This window comes from Nerophis ophidion, linkage group LG06 (assembly GCF_033978795.1).
Source record: "Nerophis ophidion isolate RoL-2023_Sa linkage group LG06, RoL_Noph_v1.0, whole genome shotgun sequence".
NCBI classification, from domain to species: Eukaryota; Metazoa; Chordata; class Actinopteri; order Syngnathiformes; family Syngnathidae; genus Nerophis; species Nerophis ophidion.
In genome coordinates, this window is record NC_084616.1 from 53,349,793 (window position 1) to 53,369,441 (window position 19,649).

The window sequence follows — 19,649 nt, forward strand, 5'->3', positions numbered from 1 at the left end:
GCAGCAAGGAATGAATGACTACTACGAGAACTTTAGTTAGTTTTAATGGGGGCCTTCAATTGCAGAGTTGATGCTAGATTGGTATAGAAAGAATGACTGGATCTGGTTCTGACAAAGTGTACCGCCCCTACGACTGTGTTACTGACCTGTTACTATAAGGGTGCAGACTGGGACACAGGCCATTCACTGGTGATGAAGGGCTCAGAGCGAGAGTGCTAACCATGCAGAACCTGTGACTCTGTCTGCCACCAACTATGAGAAGGAACTTGATGATGTGCAGCATGAGACGTCTGCTCAGTGCTGCGAAACAGCCTTGGCCTCTTTAAAGAAAAATACATGCAACTCATTTGAAGTCAAAACAACTAAGTTGACTCCCGCCATCGTACAATGAACAGATTCCAGCACACCACTAAAAGCTACGCAGAAGTAAAACACACAATCAGAGTAGCTCCTGGGTCTCTTTAATTAAAGGTTTCCTTCTTATTTGTCATTTTTGGACCATTTTAAACAGACTTTAGTCCGTTGTCTCTGCTAGTATAAGGATCTTTGGGTCAAGTCATTACCCCAGATTTCCACTGGATTGGAAACGACCGCACAACAGCATTTGCACAGCAGTGGCCCCTTTCCGTTTTTATTCAAGACATATGTTTCAACTGCCTGTAACATCACCGACATGCAGTTGAAGTTCCACATTCAAGTTCTAAATATACGCGGAGCTTCTACGTATATTTGCCGGACCCCACAACAAATCCGTTTAGATTAGCTCAAAACGGTTTGTGTTAGACAGGAAGTCATGTACAAACACCAAATAAATAATCCGGCTTACTTTCAAAATAAAATACTCCATTTCAAAGGCTGATCGCGTTTTACACTTTGAAACGTCCTAATGGCGGCGATAGACATGAAGTCAACTGGTTCAAGGTTTTCAGATGTAGTTTCATCTCATTGGCACAAACGGTTGATGACATGTTGATTCTGTAGGTCCAAAATTAAAGAATAATATATATACAGGAATATCCTGGGCAGGTATAGGGGATGTGGGGGCCTGTGATATGGAGACCGGGAAAGCAGGGGTGTGGCTGCTGTGACACGCTCGCCAGGGATGATGTTACTGTTGTATTGTTGCTTGTTACAAAAAAGGAAGTTGTTTATCAAGGCAAAACTTTCATCGGTGTTGCCATTTAACACCTCTTATTGATGGCAAGAAGGAGTTTATTTGCTTCCGCTCCTCTGGAAGTACAGAATAAACTGTTTTTGGTTCGCTTTTGTACAACTTGTCTTACCACATGATTACGCGGGGATTTGCGAAATCTCGTGAAAGTCTGCGCTATTTCACTGTAGGAAGGAGCCACAGCAGAACGGCATCAGGGATTCCTGGACTGTGAATGGCGGTGCTGTTCTGAGGTGGTTTTGTTTGTTTGTTTCTTTCTTTCTTTCTTTCTTTGTTCGAACATGAAAACATTTACAACACAATACATCACACAATTTCATATTACATCACATCATGTCTGAAAAGTAGGATGAAGAAGCAAAGCTTATTTAATCCTACCCCTTTCCCACGTCAGAGCGCACACAAATACATACATTCATCTACTGACTTTCCTTACAGCAAAATAGCAAAATGACATCCGTGAATGAGTAATAGAACAGTTCTGTAACATGTAATAAATTAATTCAGTCATTACCAACATACTGAGATGAAAAATATCTTTTTTTCAGTAAGGTTGAAATTGTTTCTCATAATTCTTCTTCTTTGTACTTTGTAAGCACTATTAATTTGAACAGTCTCTTAAACTGGATCATATCAGTGTAATATTTAACTTCTTTACTTAATCCATTCCATAATTTAATTCCACAAACTGATATGCTAAAGGTTTTAAGTGTTGTACGTGCATACAAATGTTTAAAATTAGATTTTCCTCTAAGATTATATTTCTCCTCTTTAGTTGAGAAGAATTGTTGTACATTTTTTGGTAGCAGGTTATAATTTGCTTTGTACATCATTTTAGCTGTTTGCAATTTTAACAAATCAACGAGCTTTAATATTTAACTCAATAAATAACGGTTTTGTATGTTCTCTATATCCAACCTTATGTATTATTCTAATGGATCTTTTTTGTACCACAGTTAATGAATTTTGCGCAAATTTGTAGTTATTTCCCCATATTTCTGCAAAATAACTCAGATATGGTAACACTAGCGAACAGTAGAGAATATAAAGTGATTTTTGGCCCAGGACGTATTTTGCTTTATTCATTATTGAAATGTTTCTTGCCACCTTATGTTGGATGTTTTGTATATGAGATTTCCAGTTAATTTTATCATTTATTAATACTCCCAAAAATCTGGTTTCTCTTACCCTTTCAATATCTACTCCGTCTATTTGTATTCGTGTATGATGCTCGTTTCTACTGTTACCAAATAGCATTAATTTAGTTTTACTGAGATTCAAAGATAGTCTGTTTTTATCAAACCATTTTTTTTTTTTCATTTCTTCCGTTATTATTTGTATTATCTTCTGTGTGTTCTCTCCTGAACAGAAAGCAGTTGTGTCGTCTGCAAATAAAACTACTTTCAAGTCCTTTGTAACTTTACAAATGTCGTTTATATAAAGATTAAACAATCTTGGTCCCAGTATTGATCCCTGGGGTACACCACAAGATATATCCAACTGTGTTGACATATTTTCACCCATCTTTACATATTGCTTCCTGTTGGTTAAATAGCTTCTTACCCAGTCCAATACCAAACCTCTGATGGTATATCGTTGTAGTTTTTGTATTAAAATATCATGATTAATTGTGTCAAATGCTTTTGTTAAATCCATGAATACTGCGGCTGTACATTCTTTACCGTCTATTGCATTGGTAATTTCCTCTGTTATTTTGATTAATGCTATTGATGTTGAGATATTTGCTCTAAATCTAAATTGGTTCTCTACGAGCGTCCCACTTTTGTTGATAAATCTATCTAGTCGGCTATTGAATAGTTTTTCCATGATTTTGGAGAATTGTGGAAGTAATGAAACTGGTCTGTAGCTAGAGAACTGGTGTATGTTTCCATTCTTATGAATTGGTACAACTTTTGCAATTTTCATTTTGTCAGGGAATTTGCCGGTTAGAAATGATACGTTACTGATGTAAGAGGTTCTGAAATGTCTTCTATAACCTTTTTTACCGTTACCATATCTATTCCGTGACAGTCGGTTGAGGTCTTAGATTAACAATTTTTTTTACAATTTTGATTGGCAGCCGTTCCGCATTGGGGGTTACATTTAGCAATGACGTCGCCAGAAATGCTGTCTCCTCACAGCACATCCTCAAAACAATTGTGACGTTTTTATTTCATGCATATCCTCTTCTTTACGTGTAATTTGTTGAAATGTTAGCTTGTACAACAATTTTACCATTACAAAAAGTACTACGACTACCTGGGTTTTGGTGGACAATATGCGGTCCTCCAAAACGACGGCGTGACGCGGTAGAGGGCGTGGCCGTCCCAGCGCCAGCAACCTGAGGGTTTCCTGGTGCGATCCCCAGCTTCTACCACCCTAGTCACGTCTGTTGTGTCCTTGAGCGAGACACTTCATCCTTTGCTCCTGATGGGTCGTGGTTAGTGCCTTGCATGGCAGCTCCCGCCATCAGTGTGTGAATGTGTCTGTGAATGGCTTTGAGTACCTTGAAGGTAGAAAAGTGCTATACAAATATAACTAGGGATGATGTTCGAAACCGGTTCTCCCGATTGTTCAATAAGAAAAGAACTGATTCCATGGATTCAAATTCCTTTTTGAGAACCAGTTCCCGTTATCGAAGCCACTATAACGTATATTAGCGACCATAGGGAGCTGAGTATTAAAAAACACTGTGTCAGTTACGGGTGCTATTTCTGTATTAAACGCATAAGTAAGGCACGGCATATTTTTGGGCGCATGCATGGTTAAACATAGGCTAGCCTAAAGCATACACAAGCTTAAAACATATGCTAGCATGCATGGACGATGTTTTAAAAAGGCAGCAGCTGAGTTCGGTTGTACTTTATTAAAGTATTTATCAATGTACTCACATTATTTTTTGTTCAATCCTCATCCACAAATCCATCAAAGTCCTCATCTTCTGTGTCCGAAATGAACAGCTTGGCTAGTTCTAAATCAAACACACCAGATTCCCTCTCCTCATTTTCAAAGTCAGTCTCGTTGTCCATTAGCATAGCAAGCTAGCACAACAGTAAAAGCCAACTTCTCTTCCCCCGTTGTGTGTATGGATTTTCTACCGTGCTGGTCCCCTTCTTCTTGAAAGTGAGCGGCACCTCGCCCATGTTGGTGATGTGTTTGTCTGCAATTTTATTATTTACAAAACAGATAGCACCTGAAACCATTACCCTATAACCTCTTCATGCTGTCCTCAGTCACGTTTGCTTTTCCTTCATATAAACAGCGTGCCGGCCCAGTCACATAACATCTATGGCTTTTGGAACTCAGTGTACACACAAGGTGCCACACAACAACCTGTCTAGATTCGATAAGAGATTGGATAAGGAATCGGTTCGATAAGAGGATTCGATAATGGGCTCGAACTCGATAATTTCTTAACGAACATCCTCCCTAAGTATAACCCATTTACCATTTACCATTTCATCAAGGCACAACTTTATGCAAACAGTATGCTTAACTGTTAATAATTTGGTGTGCTGACAACAATACAAGTGTGACCACCAACCGAATTGCACTCAAGTGCACACTATTTGTGTTTTTACATTTTTGGTCTTATCAATTTGCTGTGCTACAAGTGTGAATGCCGTAAGTGATCTGAAATCAGTGTGGGACATTGAAGTCTTGCAAGATATTCAAACAACACCCATGTTTGGGTGACTTTAGTGACTTTTGGTTGTTTCCCACATTTAGTTAGGGGTGTTCGAATTTGGAGGCTACATTGTTGTGTTTCGAGTGTTTAGAATGTTTCCCATTCTGTTTTCCTGCCCCTCCCTCTCCTGCTCTCTTGATGACCTACTATCTCCTGTTTATTGTCCCCCTGACTTTATCCCAAATGCAAATATTTCTTAGGGCATGACAAGGCGGAATGACAAAGGCAGTCAAATAAAGGCCACGCTTCTCGTCTCCTCCCCCTCTCATGAGCACATGTCCTTCTCCTTCTCCCCCTCTCGCCTGCCTTCCCCTTGCTTGACTCGAACAGGTGCCCCCCCCCCAACCACTTGGCCGAGGTGGGGCCATTTTTTTTTCCATTTCTGGCGTGTGTGTGAATATGTATGGATATTACGGCATGCGCTACTCAGCCATATACCCTTTTATTCCCTGACTTCCTCACCCGTCCTGGCTGCCACATATGGGCATTGTCATTACGTGCAGCAAATGTCACCAATTGACGGAGAAGTTGTTCTCCTGTGGGATTCAATACCCGCTCGCGTCTACAGCTGCTGCTCAGGGATGAGGGTTATCTCTGCGTTATCCCGCCGTTTGAGCCCACGGAATCAACCAATCCTCCCTCCCCCATCTGATGTTTTCTTCTCTCCCTCCCTGTGCTTGGGTCTCTCTCTCTCTCTCTCTCTCTCTCTCTCTCTCTCTCTCTCTCTCTCTCTCTCTCTCTCCCTCTCTATCTCTCTCTCTCTCATTCTCTGTCAGTCCTGTTCGACTTCAAGTCCTCCTTCTGAGTGGCAGCGTCCCTGTGGCTTGGCGGTGGCTGCTGCCTTCCTCTGTCACACTCTAGCTGCTACCTCTGCCTCCCTCCATCCTCTCTCTTTCTCTCTCTCTCGCTTTCCTCCTCTCTCGCTCTCTTCATCTTTTCCCCGTTCTTGCTGTCCTTCAATCTTTCGCTTCCTTGTTTTCGTCGATCTTGGGGAAATGATTGCTGGAGCCAATTTTTTTCCATGTGCTGCCAGCACAAAGAAACGGATTACATCTTGATTCGCATCTTCTGTGTACACAGGCAAGTGGCAGCCACTCGTTTTCTCCTTTACGCTCACCGTCCGCCATCTGTATGCTGAAGACTGCGATGTATGCATGGCAGAGTGTTTGTGTTTGTGGTGGATGCTGTGTATATAGGCTAAGGGAACCAGAGTCAGTGGGGGTAGGGGTGGGAATCATGTGAGGAAAAGAGGGGGCCAGGCACCCCTCGCAGCAGGCACGTTCAACCCAGGGGGACAGATGGCCACTAGCCCTGGTGCTTTTTTCTCTTTGGTTTTCAAATTCACCCTGCAGGCTTTGTGCGAGGCCCGCGAGTATACAGAGCTTCCTTTCAGGAAGCGAGAGATGGCTGCCCTCCTTACCTCAAAGAGGAGGGGGGTATTTGTGTGTGCAAAAACGGACATGGTGTAGGATAGGGGAGGCAGGAGAAGATGGGGGGCTTTGCCATCGAGGCATGTTTTTGAGAGGTCCGTGATATGAGGGGAGACGAGGAGCTAGCTGAGGGGTATAGAGTGTAAAAGGGGGTCATCCGATTCAAATGCATGGAGGTCAGGTCCAGATGCTGCCCAAACAAAAGGGGCTTCTCTGGGGGAACGGCAGAGGGAAACGTGGGACTCGCCATTGTGTGTGTCGCTGCATTGCAGTGTGCTGCCGGGGAGCCTCATGCTAATGATGGCCATTCATTCTTGTAACGGATGAGTGGGCCTCAGCTTCGGTTGCTTGGTTTTTACACATGCACGCGTCATATTTTCCTCATCGTACCAAAGTATGGGATTCACAAATAGGGATGCAAAACAGTGGTTTCAGATCTCCTGAGGAAGCGGAGAAAAATACGTTTTTACACGGGGATGACATGTAGTGGCAGGTGCTGACTGTGTGTTTACATGGACTGTGTGAGAGATGAGTGGTTTCATTCCTAATTTGACCACATTTACATTTTAATGCACTCAATGAAAACAAACTTTTTCTTATCAAGCACATGTTCTACATGCCAAATTTGAGCATTTTGAACAGTGTGTTCTCTGACCTGAGCTTTGCATTCATCAGTTTGTTAGGTACACTTGCACAATCCATGAGTTTCAACACAAGAGTGAAAACAAAACAGGTGTAAATTTACAGATATAATATATCTCAGTGTTGTTCACAGTTAGAATATTATTTAATTGTTAAAGTGTTATATATATACTTGAGTTAACTTAAATTCACCCTTTTGTTTTGAACCTCATTTTGCATCAAACCGTCTGATTAAGAGCCCAAATATGCAGCTGCCTCGTTGACCTTCAGGCCTGCTCGACTACTTCGCTTGTTTTGGAGACCTTGATGCGTGTGTTGGTGCGTCTAATCCCTTGTAAGAAAAAAAAATCATGACTCCAAAGTGTTATACCAATTAACCTCAAGATGACTCAGGGATGGTTCAAAATGTTATATATATAGATATCAGATATAGACAATTTGAATTTATAATATTTTTTAAATTAGCTACTCATTTTTTGACAATTATTCCCATCATCAACGATGGTATACTCAAGGGTTTCCCTCTTTATCATCCATCCATCCATTTTCTACCACTTCTTCCCTTTCGGGGTCGCGGGGGGCGCTGGCGCCTATCTCAGCTACAATCGGGCGGAAGGCGGAGAACACCCTGGACAAGTCGCCACCTCATCGCAGGGCCTCCCTCTTTATCACTTCTTTCTTTTTCCTTGCACTTGCCTTGACCTTCGTGAACACTTGTTGACCATGGACTCATTGACCCATTGGACCTATTAGCTCCATTGCTAAAAAGGAAGTGAATAATTGTTCTTCGGGGCTCACTTTTGCAGAAGCTTGCTTTTGGAGGCCCTACTCGGGTGTTTACGTACGTAATCAACAATGCTTTTGGGGGTGTGAGACCAACACTGTAGCATTTATCTGTGACCTTTTTTTGATAAATACTTGTGAAATCTTCCAGAAGACCCAACCTATCACTGTTTAACAAAACCACGCGTGTAGAGTCTAACATGGTATTGGGGCGAGGTATACATTTTTCAATGGGATTCCTTTTATGCTTGTATCTAAAGCACATCATGCTAATGTGTTGATATGTTTTTCATCTAATGTAGCTAAAAATGGTAGCTCCAATACTACAAAAACGATATGACAAAACTCCAGTAACAGCAATAAACAGATTAACTATGTATTCTACCATTCTGACAATGTCAATCAAAACTGCCCTTTATTGTCTTTGCAAATGTGTATTTTAAAGCTTTTGGATTGGATTGTGCAGATGCACCTGATAAAGTGGCCATACGTCACACAGATTATTGCAGCACTGATGTGTATTTCTATACTGGCAACTAGCTTTTCTATGGCATTTACATGTCCTGTGGATTCAAAACATCGCTTTTTGTTGAGACAGTGATGATGCGAACACTATTTTCTGTGTTAAGGGATGACATGGGGAACAATGATTCTCTTTTATGAACTTTTTGCCTTTTGCAAGACAAATATGTGTGTGAGAGTCATGTGATTATTTGGATCATATGTGCAAGCTTGGTGACTTTCATACTATTAACTCAAGTGTGTCTGTGCTAGTTAGAGGTTTAGGGCGAAATAGGCGGCATATTTTGGGCCATTCAAATTTAGGGAGCACCTGACCTAGCAGGGACGGGAAGCAGGTATGGAAAAAAAAAAAATCCTACTTTTTAGCCAATATTTTTGGACCAGCCTTATCATGACCACTTGGACAATCTCATAAGATCCAATACGAGAGCCCTCTCAAAAGTGTTAGCTTAAAAACAAAAACAAAAAAAAGCTTAGTTTTATCAAAGTGCAGTTAACTACAAGGAGTTTTACTGTGGTTATCATTACTACCAGTCCTTTTTACATCCCTAGTTAGAGCCGGCTGAGCCTGTAACTAGAAGTTACAGGCTCAACTTAACATGGCACCGTTGGATTTAAGTGAATCAGTGCCCACTGAGACTAGTGGGATTTGGTCAGTGCCAAAAAACTTCCGGATTTGGTGTTCATCCCTAGTACACAGCGATCCTAAACAGAACAGGGTCCATACAGGAAATTGGAAAATAATTGCATCCACTGTATTTTTAACACTTTCCCTAATTATTTTGCTTTAATCTGAAAAGTGAACTGGACTGTACATATACCCAGCAGTATGTTTGGAGGAGAAAAGGTGAGGCCTTAAATCCAAGGAACACCATTGTCAAGCATGGTGGTGATAGTATTATGCTCTGGGCCTGTTTTGCTGACATTGGTACTGGTGCTTTACAGAGAGCAAATGGGACAATGAAAAAGGATAATTACTTCCAAATTCTTCAGGTCTTGGGTGCAGTTGGGTGTTCCAACAGGAAAATGTGTTGCGATCCACTTCATGGATCGTTTGTTGTTTACTTTTCTGTATGTCTGATCACGTTTTGGACTCTGCCGTTTCCCTGAGTTGAACACTTCCTAGTTTATACTCGTCACCATGGCAACGTAATTTTTTCACCTGCACTGGCGCCTGGCGCACAAAGGTCGTTAATTATTGTGTTGTATTTAAGACCGCCTGCTACCTCAGTTCCTCCTGGACGATTTGCTTGCTTAAGGCAACTGTTATGTTGTGTATTCTTGTTTCCCTGTTTGTTCCACGCTAAGTTTAGCTTAGCCTCCGCGCGCTCGGCTCGCGCTACTTCGAACTCTGAACTCTGCCTCTTGTAGCATTTAGCTTCCCGTGCTAAGGCACACCTTTGTTTTGCTCTTTTGTCAAGTGTTACTTTGGTTATTCATATTAAAATCTGCTCCTACCTTCATTCCTGCCTGCTCCAGTCCTTTGGCATCGAGAGGTGGCACTCCTCGCGCATTCAAGATGCGACCCAATCGTAACAGAAAACGTCCAGCATCGCGTCACCTCGCTGAGGACATTCCGGAGCTTCGACCCCACCGTTTCTCCACCGCTACAGCCCAGGACTTTCCATTAAGGGTTGGTAGCCTGTTCGTTTCATCCACTTCCAGTCACTTTTCTATTAGCACCTTCAGTCCTGCGCAGGCTCCCGCCTCCCCTGTCACTCACAGTGACGTCACTACGTTCACGCCCCCCTATGACGTCACCGTTAACCCTTCAGTAGATTCTCCTGCACATTTTTTCGATGATAGCAGTGACGATGACTTTTTTGAGTCTGAATTTTGTCATTTGTCATCCAAAGACCTGTTATCTTTAAAGAAGATTTATAAGGACAACTATTGCACCTCCAAACCCAGTCACCCACCTAAAAATGACTTTAATTTGACTCTTAATTATTATCAGGACTTATTTCGCCACCACAGTTCCGGTCAGTCTTCGTCCCCCACACTTGCTTCCCCGCTTCATAATTCTTGTTTCCCGCCCAAGTCTGTGCCTTGTTCCTCTCCCCCTAGAGAGGATTTTGAACAGGTTAGAGGGGAAGAGTCTGCCCTCCTCCAAACCTCCCGCCACCCACCTTTGGGATCAGTTTCTGACCTCGGGGAGCGCACCTGGAATTCGCGTTTTGAGGGGGGGGCTAGTATTATCAGCCGTGCTACGGAGGTAGCACAGCTGCAAACCACTAAGCCACCTCGACAACCGGTCAACCTCTTCTACCTCCATTCCAGCACTTGTAACTCCGGCCCATTAGACCTCCTCCACCGGAGTTCCCCCCGGTTAAGCGTGCACTTCCACCTAGACCTCCTCCACCTGTGTTCCGTCCGTGCCCTAGTTCTTGTTTTAGTCCCAGTCTCTCTCAGAGTTCGAGTCCCAGCCTTCTTCGTAGCCCATCCTCTAGTCCTACTCGTAGACCGACTTGTAGACTGAGTCGTAGACCAAGTCCTGGTCCGAGTTTCCGTTCCGATTCTACTTATAGTCCTAGTCTTTCTCGTAGTCGTCGTAGTCCTAGTTCCACTCGTAGACTCATCCATAGTCCGAGTCCTGTTTCGAGTCCTGTTTCGAGTCAGGTCCCGAGTTTTGTTTCTTGCCTCGTGGTCTTAGTCCGAACCCTAGTCCTTACCCAAGTTCTTGTCCGAGCCCCAGTGTTACTGTAAGTCCTAGTCTTTGTCCTAATCCTTGCCCGAGCACCAGTTTGATTGTTAGTCCCAGTCCTTGCCCAAGCCCTAGTTTGACCGATTGTCCTAGTTCTTGCCCAAGCCCTGGTATGACTGTAAGTCCTGGTCCTTGCCCAAGCCCGTCTCAAAGCACTAGTGTGATTGTAAGTCCTGGCCCTCCCTCAAGTCCTTGCCCGAGTCCTAGTGTTCGTCTTACCCCTCATCATAGTCCTAGTCCTCCTCGCAGCCAGTCCCCTAGTTCTCCTCGGCAGGCCCCTGTGCCTGCTCCGCGGCTAAAGCCGACACCTGCTCCGCGGCTGAAGCCGACACCTGCTCTGCGGCTGAAGCCGACACCTGCTCCGCGGCTGAAGCCGACACCTGATCCGCTGCCGAAGTCGACACCTGTTCCGCTGCTGGCCTCTGCACCTGATCCGCTGCCGGCCTCTGCACCTGATCGGCTGCCGGCCTCTGCACCTGATCGGCTGCCGGCCTCTGCACCTGATATTCTGCCGGCATCCGCACCTGCTCCTCTGCCGGCATCCACACGAGCATCGGTACCTGCTCCTCTGCCGGCATCCACACGAGCATCGGTACCTGCTTCGGCTGCAGCCTCCGCACCTTTGTCTGCTGCTGCCAAGCCTCCCCTACGTCGGCCACGGGTGTGGCCGTACCCCGGGCGTCCGCCTCAGCAGGCGCGTCCACCTCCACGACGACCACGGCTGTGGCCATACCCCGGGCGCCCTCCTCGTAGGACGCCCCCCAGTCTTCGTCAGCCACTAAGGTGGCCTCTGCGGGTCCGCCCGCCCAGACTTTGGTTGCAGCGGCGTTCCACCCCCCGCCGCCACTTGTCCTGCCCCCGGTGGATTCGGGGACACGGGACTTGCCGACCCTCCGCCAGGTTCTCCCTCCGCCCTCCCTTTATTTTTGGACTGTCTCGTTGTGGGAGGGGGTTTTCTGTATTCTGTCTTTTTTGGGGCATCTGGGATCTGCCCTTTAAGGGAGGGGTAATGTTGCGATCCACTTCATGGATCGTTTGTTGTTTACTTTTCTGTATGTTTGATCACGTTTTGGACTCTGCCGTTTCCCTGAGTTGAAAACTTCCTAGTTTATACTCGTCACCATGGCAACGTAATTGTTTCACCTGCACTGGCGCCTGGCGCACACCGGTCATTAATTATTGTGTTGTATTCAAGACCGCCTGCTACCTCAGTTCCTCCTGGACGTTTTGCTTGCTTAAGGCAACTGTTATGTTGTGTATTCTTGTTTCCCTGTTTGTTCCACGCTAAGTTTAGCTCAGCCTCCGTGCGCTCGGCTCGCGCTACTTCGAACTCTGAACTCTGCCTCTTGTAGCATTTAGCTTCCCGTGCTAAGACACACCTTTGTTTTGCTCTTTTGTCAAGTGTTACTTTGGTTATTCATATTAAAATCTGCTCCTACCTTCATTCCTGCCTGCTCCAGTCCTTTGGCATCGAGAGGTGGCACTCCTCGCGCATCCAAGGTGCGACCCAATCGTAACAAAATGATCCCAAACACACGTCAAAAGTGGTAAAGGAATGGCTAAATCAGGCTAGAATTAAGGTTTTAGAATGGCATTCCCAAAGTCCTGACCTCAAACCCATTGAGAATATGTGGACAATGCTGAAGAGACAAGTCAATGTCAGAAAACCAATAAATTTAACTGAACTGCAACAATTTTGTCAAGCGGAGTGGTCAAAAATTCCACCAGAAGCATGTGGATGGCTACCAAAAGCACCTTATTGCAGTGAAACTTGCCAAGGGACATGTAACCAAATATTAACATTGCTGTATGTATACTTTTGGCCCAGCAGATTTGGTCACATTTTCAGTCGACCCACAATAAATTCATAAAAGAACCAAATTTCATGAATGTTTTTTGTGACAAACAAGTATGTTCTCCAATCATCCATCCATCCATCTTCTTCCGCTTATCTGAGGTCGGGTCGTGGGGACAACAGCCAAAGCAGGGAAGCCCAGACTTCCCTCTCCCCAGCCACTACGTCCAGCTCTTCCCGGGGGATCCCGAGGCGTTCCCAGGCCAGCCGGGAGACATAGTCTTCCCAACGTGTCCTGGGTCTTCCCCGTGGCCTCCTACCGGTTGGACGTGCCCTAAACAACTCCGTAGGGAGGCGTTCGGGTGGCATCCTGACCAGATGCCCAAACCATATCATCTGGCTCCTCTAGATGTGGAGGAGCAGCAGCTTTACTTTGAGTACCTCCCGGATGGCAGAGCTTCTCACCCTATCTCTAAGGGAGAGCCCCGCCGCACGGCGGAGGAAACTCATTTCGGCCGCTTGTACCCGTGATCTTATCCTTTCGGATGACCAAAAGCTCATGACCATATGTGAGGATGGGAACGTAGATTGACTGGTAAATTGAGAGCTTTGCCTTCCGGCTCAGCTCCTTCTTCACCACGACGGATAGGTACAACGTCCGCATTACTGAAGACGCCGCACCGATCCGTCCGTCGATCTCACGATCCACTCTTCCCCCACTTGTGAACAAGATTCCTAGGTACTTGAACTCCTCCACTTGGGGAAGGGTCTCCTCCCCAACCCGGAGAGGGCATTCCACCCTTTTCCGGGAGAGAACCATGGACTCTGACTTGGAGGTGCTGATTCTCATTCCGGTCGCTTCACACTCGGCTGCGAGTCGATCCAGCGAGAGCTGAAGATCCCGGCTAGATGAAGCCATTAAGACCTCATCATCTGCAAAAAGCAGAGACCTAATCCCGCGGCCACCAAACCGGAACCCCTCAAATCTGTCCATAAAAGTTATGAACAGAATCTGTGACAAAGGGCAGCCTTGGCGGAGTCCAACCCTCACTGGAAACGTATCCGACTTACTGCGGACAAAGCTCTGATACTGATCGTACAGGGAGCGGACCGCCACAATAAGACAGTCCGGTACCCCATACACTCTGAGCACTCCCCATAGGACTTCCCGAGGGACAGGGTCGAATGCCTTCTCCAAGTCCACAAAGCACATGTAGACTGGTTGGGCAAACTCCCATGGACCCTCAAGAATCCTGCCGAGAGTATAGAGCTGGTCCACAGTTTCACGACCAGGACGAAAAACACACTGTTCCTCCTGAATCCCAGATTCAACAATCCGGCGTAGTCCCCTCGCCAGTACACCTGAATAAACCTTACCGGGAAGGCTGAGGTGTTTGATCCCACGATAGTTGGAACACACCCTCCGGTCCCCCTTCTTAAAGAGAGGGACCACCACACCGGTCTGCCAATCCAGAGGTACCGCCCCCGATGTCCACGCAATGCTGCAAAGTCTTGTCAACCAAGACAGCCCCACAGCATCCAGAGCCTTCCGGAACGCCGTGCGGGTCTCATCCACCGCTGGGGCCTTGCCACCGAGGAGCTTTTGAACTACCTCAGCAACCTCAGCCCCAGAAATAGGAGAGCCCACCACTGATGCCCCAGGCACTGCTTCCTCATAGGAAGACGTGTTGGTAGGATTGAGGAGGTCTTCGAAGTATTCCTTCCACCTATCCACAACATCCGCAGTTGAGGTCAGCAGAACACCATCCGCACCATACACGGTGTTGACAGTGCACTGCTTCCCCTTCCTGAGGCGGCGGATGGTGGTCCAGAATCGCTTCGAAGCCGTCCGGAAGTCTTTTTCCATGGCTTCCTCGAACCCCTCCCATGTCTGAGTTTTTGCCTCCGCATTCGCTGAAGCTGCACACCGCTTGGCCTGTCGGTACCTTTCCACTGCCTCCGGAGTCCTATGAGCCAAAAGAACCCGATAGGACTCCTTCTTCAGCTTGACGGCATCCCTCACCGCTGGTTTCCACCAACGGGTTTTAGGATTACCGCCCCGAGAGGCACCAACTACTTTGCGGCCACAGCTCCAATCAGCCGCCTCGACAATAAAGGTGCGGAACATGATCCACTCGGACTCAATGTCCAGCATCTCCCTCGTGGCATGTTCCAAGGTCTTCCGGAGGTGGGAATTGAAACTTTCTCTGACAGGAGACTCTGCCAGACATTCTCAGCAAACCCTCACAATCCGTTTGGGCCTGCCAGGTCTGTCCGGCATCCTCCCCCACCATGGCAGCCAATTCACCACCAGGTGGTGATCGGTAGAAAGGTCCGCCCCTCTCTTCACCTGATTGTCCAAAATATGAGGCCGCAAATCTGATGACACAACTACAAAGTCGATCATGGAACTGCGGCCTAGGGTGTCCTGGTGCCAAGTGCACAAATGTTTGTTATGGACAAACTGTGACGAGGACAAAAGTTCAATAACAAAACATCACTCGGGTTCAGATCCGGGCGGCCATTCTTGCCAATCACGCCTTTCCAGGTTTCACTGTCGTTGCCAACATGAGCGTTGAAGTCCCCCAGCAGAACAAGGGAATCACTCGAGGGAGCACTCTCCAGTACTCCCTCGAGTGTACCCAAAAAGGGTGGGTACTCTGAACTGTTGTTTGGTGCGTAAGCACAAAAAACAGTCAGGACCCGTCCCCCCACCCGAAGGCAGAGTGAGGCTACCCTTTCGTACACTGGGTTGAACTCCAACGTTCAGGCTTTGAGCCGGGGGGCAACGAGAATTTCTACCCCAGCTCGTCGCCTCTCACTGCCGGAAACGCAAGAGTAGAAGAGAGTCCATCCCCTTTCGAGAGAAGTGGTTGCAGAGCCCTTGCTGTGCGTCGAAGTAAGTCCGACTACATCCAGCCGGAATTTCTCCACTTCGCACACTAGCTCAGGTTTCTTACCCCCCAGTTAGGTGACGTTCCACATCCCAAGAGCTAGCTTCTGTAGCGGAGGATTGGACCGTCAAGTGCCCTGCCTTTGGCTGCCGCCCAGCTCACATCGCACCAACCCTCTATGGCCCCTGCTATGGGTGGGGAGCCCATTGGAGGGGGGACCCACGTTGCCTCTTCGGGCTGTGCCCGGCCGGGCCCCATGGGAACAGGCCCAGCCACCAAGCGCTCGCCATTGTGCCCCACCTCCGGGCCTGGCTCCAGATGGCGGCCCGGAAATCTGGTTCCTTGATTTGTTTTCTTCATAAAGGGCTTCGAGCTGCTCTTTGTCTGATCCCTCACCTAGGACCTGTTTGCCTTGAGAGACCCTACCAGGGGGCTTAAAGCCCCCGGACAACATAGCTCCTAGGATCGTTGGGACACACAAAATCCTCTACCACGATAAAGTGGCAGCTCAGAATATAAGAGTTGTAGAAATTATTGGAAACTCAAGACAGCCATGACATTATGTTCTTTACAAGTGTATGTAAGCTTTTGACCACAACTATATATTGATGCAGCTTTACATTTCTTTTTGTTTAACTAGATAAACGGTTATCACTTGCAACTTTAAAAAGATTATAATTTGGAATAAGAAACAGTTAAATTAATTCCCAGATTTATTAAATTCATGAAAATGTGTCCAAAACTGGAACATGAATGCCCGATAGTAAAGGAGCTGGTCTGATCTCTCAGTAAGGTTGCTCGCCGCAGTCAGCAAAATTTTAAAACTGTTTGCATTACTTTATTTAAAATAAATAAATCAATTATCGATTATTGATGTTTACTTATCAATTCTATAATCGTCCATGTCCGGATTGCAATGCATCTAAAAATCCATGATTTCTTCCACCTCTAGTTAGGACACTGACAAAATTGAGCTACAGCTTTATCTTGTAGTTGTTTGTTGGCAATAGTTGATCATTCATCTAGTGTTTCTCAAATAGTACGTGAGGTGTCAGGGGGTGGCGAGAATATAGATAATAACTACTCAAATAAGATAATTTCTTTTTTCCCCATACAGAAAATTTTGTTTAAAGATTCTTCCACACCCCATCCATCCATCTTCTTCCGCCTATATGAAGACGAATCGCTGGGGCCGCAGCCTAAGCAAAAAAGCCCAGACTTCCCTCTTCCCAGCCCTTTCCTCCAGCTCCTCCCGGCGGATCCCTAGGCGTTCCCAGGCCATCTTGTAGACATAGTCCACACGACGTGTCCTGGATCTTGCTCGTGGCCTCCTGCCTTTCGGAAGTGCTCTAAACACTCCGAGGGAGGCAATCTGGGGGCATCCTGACCAGATGCCCAAACCACCTCATCTGGCTCCTCTTGATGTCAAGAAGCAGCGGCTTCTCCCCTTATCTCTGAGGGAGATCACCCCCACCCGACTGAGGGAAACTCATTTCAGCTGCTTGTACCTTGATCTTGTCCCTTTGGTTCATAATCCATATCTCATGACAATAAGTAAGGATAGAAAGGTAGATTGGCACTCTACCTTTTTCCGAGCGGGAACCATGGACTCGGACTTTGCGTTGCTGAATCTCATCTAATTCGCTTCACACTCGGCTGGAAACTGATCCTAATATAGCTGAAAATCCTGGACAGAGGAAGCCAGCAGGACCACATCACAACTGCAAAAAGCAGAGATACAACTGATATATGGAATTTTTTATAAATGTTTTAAATACGGTAATAAATAAAAATATGGTAAAATAAATAAGAAAAAACACAGTAAAATAAAAAATAAAATACCAATACATTTGAATTTTTATGTTTTCAAGTTAAAGAAAGCACACACAAAGATGCATCAGTTATCATTTCAACACTGGTGGTCTAACAATAGTATGAGAAGTCTGATGAAGCTGTCAAGTAATTATTAACTTACCAATGAAGATCGTTGGTTGTGTCCACAACTTCCTTTTATTGGCAGTAATAGCACGGTGATTTTACATTAGTCATCACATTAGCAAAAACAACATATCACCTGGCATGTTGACATCATTTGGGAACTGTTCAGCTCTGTATTTTAGAGTTAGTTTGGTAGTTTGAGGTGGCCGCATTTCAACGAGTCAAGTGAGGATTTATAAAGTTTGTAAAGTACAGGGTCCCCATAAACATGATTTCCCCTTTTTCTCTCAATGACAGGATCTCAGTTACATTTTGAAAATGTCTGCGACTTTTAGCATTCATATTTAGTTTTTAGCAAACATTGATTCCGTCTGCAATTCCAATGACGCGTAAATCTTTACTCCTGTGTATTTTTCCGAAGTGGGGCACTAAAAGATCGACTACGAGAGGTTGTTGCACCGTGTCTTTTTGTATGTTTTGCAGGTGTACCTGTCATAATTACGACGGTTAATTTGATGAATCATTAGTCCAGAATTTTAACGATCCTCTTGGAACGACCCAATTAGGAACCAGTACCTAAAATACCATTACTTGGTTTACATTCCAAATCCCCAGTGTTAAAAAAAGAATCCAAATCACAGCACTCAGAGGCATTCAAGACTGTCTGCCATTGTTTAACATGAGTATCCCACATTGTCACAACATCAGTCAGAAAAGAGAAACATTATCATTGATCCCCTTTAAAAATGTGCCCTTTTAAAGGACAACTTCACTGTTTTGGAAATTTGCCTATCGTTTACCGTGAAGGACCTAAAACATACACTGTTTTATACGTTTGCTGGCTTGAGGTCCTAGCTGTGTTACATTGGGGTTGAACCATGCAAATCAAAAGTTCTTGTTCCCTCAAGACACCTCTATTGGCTCCCATGGTGGCCGTGTTGCTTGGGCAGCCGTCCATCTTCGTGCATGTGCAGACATGCATTGGTGCAAAATTTGTTTCTGTCTGCCACTGAATCCTTCGTCTGCCAGGGTCCTCATCAAGCCCAAAAAATATGTTGTGCTAAAGACTGGTCAAAGTAGTTTGCAAATTCAGCACGAAACGTACTCAGGAAGACTACCTATGATTCATAACTCTTATGTCTTGTTGATTCCGTCTGTGTATACCCACTATCATTGAGAATATAAAATCCTATACACTCTTCGCTAACCAGGCTGTCTTTTCTGTGTCGCTTTTGACACTCACAAAAGCCACACAAAGCAGGCCGTTGATCAGAAATGTCCATGCGTTGTAGTTAACATCAAGTGTTGATATTTATGTCTAAGATAGCAGCATGGACGAAGAGTGAAACCGAGCACAGGAGCAGTGAGAAAGGGGGTGAGGAAGGCTGTGGGCGGGCGTATGCAGGAAAGGAGCTTCAGCCATTGGCCACAGACAGGAACTAGGGTGTGAATAGCTCACATTGGCTTAGCCTTTAAGCTGGGCTGGACCTCTAATTTGCTCTGCTTGTGGAGCTTTGAAGAAAAACGGCAGCTGCCTACTAGCTGCCTGCTGAATGAACTGGGAGCTATTGCACTTGCTCACAGTCAACCGCATGATCCATGGGTGGTTTGGATGGAGCACGGCAAGCACAATTCCACTTGGATTTATTCACCTGTTTATTTCAGTGGAATATCTAGCAGAAAGGCAGTCGGCAGAAGCGGCAAAGTTGAGGTAATTCTGTGACATATACTTTCTGCTTCTCGGAGTGATGGCCAGGCTTTTGGGATTACTTTAGAAAGGGTGCGGGTGCAGGAAATAAACTCACAGAAAGAAAGTCAGGTGGGTTTTTTTTCTAGGCAGGTGCTGCATGCGGTATGATGCCCTTTGCTGAGCAATGTGTATACAGTGTTGGAGATTTGTGTGTCCACTTATGCATGCACATCTGCCTAGGATAGCGTTCGTTTAGGGTCTGACTTTGAACATAAATCTGTTGACACACTCAGTTGCTATTGGAGGAAATAGTTGCTTGTTCCTGCTGAAGGCTCATGCAACATCCTCTCCTTTTCCTCTTATTCTCATTTCTTCATGCTACAGATTGTTTG

General features: G+C 45.6%; 1 protein-coding gene across 15 annotated transcripts in view; it reads left to right on the forward strand.

The window, feature by feature from the left end:
• Positions 1-19,649, forward strand: part of LOC133554928 (membrane-associated guanylate kinase, WW and PDZ domain-containing protein 1-like) — a 219,752-nt gene that overhangs the window by 78,270 nt on the left and 121,833 nt on the right. For 2 of the 15 annotated variants that reach the window (XM_061904231.1, XM_061904232.1), the window contains exon 1: positions 19,028-19,278. The exons of the other annotated variants lie outside the window; for them this stretch is intronic. The gene's annotated coding sequence lies outside the window, so the exon portion shown is untranslated. Of the gene's footprint in view, positions 1-19,027; positions 19,279-19,649 lie in introns of those variants that run through there. 15 annotated transcript variants of the gene reach the window in all.